The 6,353-nt window shown below is 43.3% G+C and overlaps 1 protein-coding gene across 1 annotated transcript in view; it reads left to right on the top strand.

The window, feature by feature from the left end:
* Positions 1–227: 227 nt before the first annotated feature.
* LOC120563733 (zinc finger protein 609) overlaps positions 228–6,353 on the top strand; it is a 67,108-nt gene continuing 60,982 nt past the window's right edge. The window contains exon 1 of the mRNA XM_039808116.1: positions 228–663. The gene's annotated coding sequence lies outside the window, so the exon portion shown is untranslated. The remainder of the gene's footprint in view (positions 664–6,353) is intronic.

Genomic DNA, 6,353 nt, shown 5'->3' with positions numbered 1-6,353 from the left:
TGACGTTAGCTAGTTGACATTAGCTATCTAGGTTACTTTACGTTGCCTATTTATGTCTATTTATTTCTACGTATCACTGTTAACAAATGGCGTCTGTACAGCATCAACGGGGGTCACCATTGTTGTTTATGTGGGTGTGTTACGATTTGCCTGGAACGCAGCATCAAAGTCCACGTACAAGTGCCTAGTCCGTGCACTGACTCCAGTCCAGTCAGTGACATGAATCCAGCGAATCCAGGTCCAGTGACTCCGCTGATCCAGTGCTCCGGGCTTTGGTTGCATTGTACCTAACAGCCATTTAGCCCCCACTGTGCTGTTTTTCTGTCTGTTGCTGTCCGTGTGTCTGTTAACGGGAGGGGGGGGGATACCGTTGACCTGGAAACTCTGGGAATATCACATCCACTCATGGAATACCTCGGATAAGTTTTATGTCCATCCAGGCTCGAGAACTGACTCCAAAATGTCGGTGTTTCCCGCTGCTTTCCAGTTTTCTCCCCGGGATGTGACCGTGTGATGGCTGCGGTCCAGTGAACTGGGAGCACGTTGACTGGCTTGCCTGTTCTATCCACCAGTTTTTGGGAGCTTGTCTTAACTGTTTTTACTGGGATTATCGGAACCTATGGAGTGTACATGAACGTTGGTCGGATAGGGATTTCAAACGGGGTAAGTGGACATGTTGAAGTCAGCTCTCTTGGTGGGTTTTGGATCCACTTTTTTTTTTTTTTTGAACGCGGGATAGCCTACTAGCTATCCCGGGGGTTAGCTCAGCGGGCTAGCTGCTGTCTTTGTCTGGAGAGACCGGGGAGCTAAGGGGCCTGCGTCCATCATCGGACACGTCCCCGTCTGACCCGCTTGTTTCCTTTTTTTTACCTATTTTTAACCACTAGCTAAAACCACGCTCACTTTAAACATATTAACACATCTGTTAGTCACACTTCTTAGTTTAACGTCTAACGTTACGTTTAACTGCCCGTTGGGTTTCTTGTTCCTTAGTTGCTACGCTACAGTGCCCGTTGGATATGTACAAACCGTCCGTTTAAAGCAGCACTTTGCCTGTTTAAAAATATATTTTAGAAACTCCTTATCGGCAATTTGACTTAACATATGAACTCCTTATTGTCTAAAATGACTAGTTGTGCTGAAAAACTGGGGGAAATGCTGGGAAGGTGGGGGGGCAACAGTCCCAAAACACTTGTCCGATAATGGATCTAAGATGTTTGACAGGGAGGCAGAAAGCGCCGCATCGGTAATTGTCCATCACACGAAAAACTGGACGTTAGGTCAACCGATACATGAACGATACCTACGATGCTATACGTTACGGTGAAGATTTGACTTGACGTCTATAATGTCAGCTGTAAATGCGGGTGTAGTGCTTGTAAAATGGTCGGTTAATCGCAAACGGAGAACACTTCAAATCTGCCCATTATGGCTGAGCTGCATTGCGTCCGATAATGGATCTAGTTAGCCTGTTAGCGGGCCACGGTGGGCCTCGGGACTAGCCGCACAAGCTGAGCCTAATGCCTTCATATTATTCGATATTGTACTCTTAAGTGAATGCTATTGTGTCCGTTTAAAACTGATATTACTCAGCTATGGCCCCTACACGACGTTATTAGCGTGCATGTTAGCTTGGCGGTAGGGCAGTGAGATCCAGGGCCGACGAGTTAGCCACTGCTGCTAATTCAGCTAACGACAGCTAAGGTTAGCTAGCTAGCTCCGTGGGACTGCTGTGTTTGCAACAATTTTCTGTTTCTGTACGTGTCGTGTGCAATTAGCCATCCGTTAAAGTTACTAGCATGTCAAAGCATTGCAAGCTTTGTGTATATTGTCCCCAAAAAACATAACAACAACCGTCCAAAGATCAGTAACGTGGCTAACGTAAATGCATGCTAACATGACATAAATATATAAAGCTACTAGCTCTATTTAAACCAAATATCCTGCCGCACAAATAATGCTAAAGTTAGGCTTTTGTTGCTGGTAGTAAAACATTATTCTCATAATATAACAAATAGGCTTTTAAATACACTTTATTTTTTAGCGTGATTGCTTAAATAAGCCAGTGATTGAAGGCCTACATTAGTTACTAAGAGAGAAAAATACTTCTCAGTTGGAATAGTGTAGTTTAAATGATACTGTCACTCAAGGCTCTGCTTGTTATTTGACCTAAATTAAGCTATTTAATCAATCTTTTATTTAATGCTGCGTTGTGTTTTAACTCTAATTGAAGCAACATAAGGGCTTATTTCTGTGACTGAACCATAGCTTGTTAATATTAATACAGTCTATGGACTGAACACATGCATGTTTACCTCTGTCATAAATCTGTTGACACCCAGGCTACAGGACCTGGGCTCATCTTGTGGGAGGTGTACTCTGTAAGCGTGTGACAGCTTCTTCTGTTGAGCCGTATGATTCAATCTGCTTATCCAGTACTTACTTAAATTATTTGTTGCGTCTCCTTTCAGCGCTGTGCACCTTGTGTGAATTTGTGGCATGCAGAGTCAAGGTAGTCAGGAACAGTTTCTTCCCACGGGCCATCACTCTAATGGACACTTAGGGCGTTTTCACACATGAAAGTCCGAACCAAGGTCCGTACCAAGGTTCATGTTTTTGTTATATTGTATACATTTGATCCGGTAAGTTTTGGTTTCACACTGCAGTTTTGCAAGCGCACTAAAGATCTATACGTGACAAAACTACGTCCTGCCGTCATCACATACGTGAGCTGCGTCTCCAGATACTTAGAACTGATTGGTTTGTTGACCGGGCTTCCCCGTCCTCATCCTCTCGGATCTTCTCGGTCCGAAGTTTAGGCTGTTCAACTGACCGCTGCTCTCCCCTACTGCCGGCTCTTTTTGTTTTGTTGTGATGTAGAGAAGCCGAGACACGGGAACTTTCTTTCTGGAGCATTTATTCAGAGACAAACTGAAACCTACACTGTACATTTACTACAACTTAACAAATAAACTGCTGATGTATTCTCTGCTCTGATAGCCGACAGCTGTCTGCTCTGGAGCGCATTTACCCTTTTTTTTTTTTTTCTTTTTTTCTCTCTTTTTTACTCTCTCTCTGTCTCTGTGTCTTCTCTGTCTCTCTCTCTGTCTCTCTCTCTCTCCTCTCTCTCTCTCTCTCTCTCTCTCTCTCTTCTCTCTCTCTCTCTCTCTCTCTCTCTTCTCTTCTTTCTCTTTCCTCTCTCTCTCTCTCTCTCTCTCTCTCTTCTGTCTCTCTTTCTTCTCTCTGCTCTTCTCTCTCTCTCTGTGTCTCTCTTTTTTTTTTTTTTTTTTTTTTTTTTTTTTTTTTTTTTTTTTTTTCTCTCTCTCTTCTCTGAGCTATTCCTTAAAGGAGCTTCCCCGGTCTTGTAACAGCGAGGAAGGCCGCAGAGCTTCCTGTATTTGGTCCGAAAGTCCGAACCATCCAAAAAAAGCTTTCACACTATCAACGAACCGGACCATGGTTCAGTTTGGTCCGGACCGAGACCACCTCTTTTTGTCGGACCAAAATTTGGTCTTTTGATCCGGACCGTGGTCCGGGGGAGGTTTCACACCTTTAATTTTGGTTCGGATCAAACTAAAAAGTCCGACAGTCCGGACCAAACGAGGTGAAAACGCCCTTAAACTCAGTCACACATTTAAAAAACAAAACAAAAAACACTTACTCCCCAGGGGGTTTCCCCAGAAAAGTTGTAAGGCCCCGGGGCAAGTGTCTTCTTTTTCGACAAGGGCCCGGCTGGGGCTGGTCTCAGACACAGGCGCCGATACAGAAAATACCGAGCACCCACATGTGCCAGGCTGCCAGTAGGCTCCATTCATTTCAAATTAAACATTGCAGTTGGTGCTAAGCAGAGCGTCTGTTATAGTGTGATTGGTTATGTAGGGCTGGGTATCGTTCAGAATCTGTCCATCCGGCGCCAATTTCGATACCTCAGTTTCGATACCGATTCCTAACGATACTTTTTTCGATACCGTATGTTTTAAAATCCATTCCAACATCAACAAAAATACATTAAACACAAAAGCTTTTATTTTCCACCTTAATTGTGAATCAAAACAATCAAAATTAAAAAAATTCTGGTAAAACTGCTCACTCAGAGTAACATTAATAAAAGTAGCCTTGCCTCGCAAGCTCAGCCTGTCAGTCAGTCATCAGGGCAGAGAAACCACCGCTGTGGCTGCTTGTAAAGAGGAAGTGTAACGTCAACAGCACCGCGACCGCTATCACCTCGCCATTAATATCACCTCGCCATTAATATCACCTCGCCATTAATATCACCTCGCCATCAATATCACCTCGCCATCAATATCATATCGCAGCAAACGCTTTAAAAAAACTTTAACTACACTAGAAACCAACCGTGACTCTCTGTGACTTCAACAACACTGCAGACAGTTTAGTGTGTGTGTGTGTGTGTGTGTGTGTGTGTGTGTGTGTGTGTGTGTGTGTGTGTGTGTGTGTGTGTGTGTGTGTGTGTGTGTGTGTGTGTGTGTGCAGAGAGGACAGATAAGCTTGCGCTTAAGCGCTCAAGACTCTTTTGGAACCGAAATTTGGCACCGAAAGATAAATAATTTTTCGATACCATAAAAGTATCGACGTTCGGTACCCAGCCCTGTGGTTAAGTCGATGTCAGTCCTCCTGCTCCACATCCCATCCACCAATCACAGCGTCTCTGGGTTGAAAACGCCTCTTTAGTAATTCTTAATTTCCCACGAAGCTGACCGTGGTTAAGTGTCAGTTAACCCTTGTGTGGTCCTTCGGTCCTTTACTTTGTTGAGAATTGCTCTCTAAACCCTGTTTCTTGTAAAGTAAGTAAAGTTTATTTCTAGAACACATGTAAACACAGTTTAAGCTGACCAAAATGCTGTACAAACAAGAACTAAGGTGCTGTATTAACCCTTGTTTAGAGAGCAATTCTCAACAAAGTAAACGGAAGTACATAATCCTTGTGTTGTCCTTCGGGTCACTGGGACCCGAAGGACAACACAAGGGTTAAACTTCTCATCTCCAGTCCTATCTGTATCTGTGAGAAGTGGTGCTGTCCTGAGTTTAAAGCCTACTTTACAGCTTTTATTATGGAGTTAATTGGCGTGTGTGTCCGTATCGGCCGTGGTCCATTTCCTACGGTTCTGAAATGCAGACGTTTTGTTGACTACTTTTGCGCCCGTGGAGGAGGAAGACATAAATCGGCGCCTAGGGTCTCAGGCTGATGGCAGCATTAATGTAGAGCCCAGTAGTTTCTGTGATAATCAAAATAACTTTATTTTTGCCATGAGGGAACTTCATTTCAGGCTCATTCAGACACAACATACAACAATACATAGTCAGTAACCATACCTGAGAATAAATAGATACTTAAAAGTGCTGAGCACCCTGAGGGTAGGAGCAGGGGTGGGTGGGGAGAATAGGTCAAAGTCTGGAGAGTCTGGAAGACTTGACTTGTACAGCATGAAGGTTTCCTCCTCGTTATTCTGTCTTCTAGCAAACAACTAGAGCTGCACCGATTACAACTTTCTAGGCCGATTCCAATCTTCTTTGTTAGGCTGATTTCATTTTTTCTAACAACTTTACAGCACACACAAGTATTTATTTTCTATCTTTTCTTTAATAGAACATGTGTTGAACAGATAATGGATCACTATAAAATAGAACTATATAAATTACTCCTGGTGTGGGACATTCACACACATCTAAAGTGCAACGTTAGTAGGGCTGTGCTTGATTGAAGAACTTCTTAGTCGACTAACACTGATTCAACTGTACCGACTAATCGATTAGTCGATTTAATCGACAGATCTGTAAATCTGAGTTTCTCCGCAAAGAGTCGCGCTAAAAGGATGCATATATTGAATAAGATAACGCCTCCTTTGCATATTTAAACAACATTTCAGAAAACGTGTAATACAACAAATGACTGCCTCAATGAAAGTAATCAAAGTAGGTTTCACGGTGATATCTGTGAGGTCAAAGGTCAACCCTTAATTCTTGTGTTTACCAGAGATGTGCTCGTATGTTTCTTGGAAATAAGTCATTCAGCATGAAAACAGCATCAGACATGACTAATGGAGTAAAGAGATCTAAGTTGACTAAGACCAAAACCACCGATTAGTCGACTAATCCACTAAGAGGGAGCAGCCCTAAATGTTAGAACCATTTCCTTCTTTTCACCTCTAATATCACACTAAAGAGATGTGATTCTGGTTCTTGGTGTGGTCCCTCCACGCCCTGCTGTCTCCTCGCAGGTGTTGCATATTGTAAACTTATCTTCTGCTCACACGCTGAAGAATGTCCAATCAGCTGACATGTTGCAGGTTAACTCACCAGGTTCCCTACATGTGGGAGAATAGCGCCGACAC

This window comes from Perca fluviatilis, chromosome 8 (assembly GCF_010015445.1).
Source record: "Perca fluviatilis chromosome 8, GENO_Pfluv_1.0, whole genome shotgun sequence".
NCBI classification, from domain to species: domain Eukaryota; kingdom Metazoa; phylum Chordata; class Actinopteri; order Perciformes; family Percidae; genus Perca; species Perca fluviatilis.
Note: the sequence above shows the minus strand (reverse complement) of the source record. Positions and strands in the feature narration are given on the sequence as shown.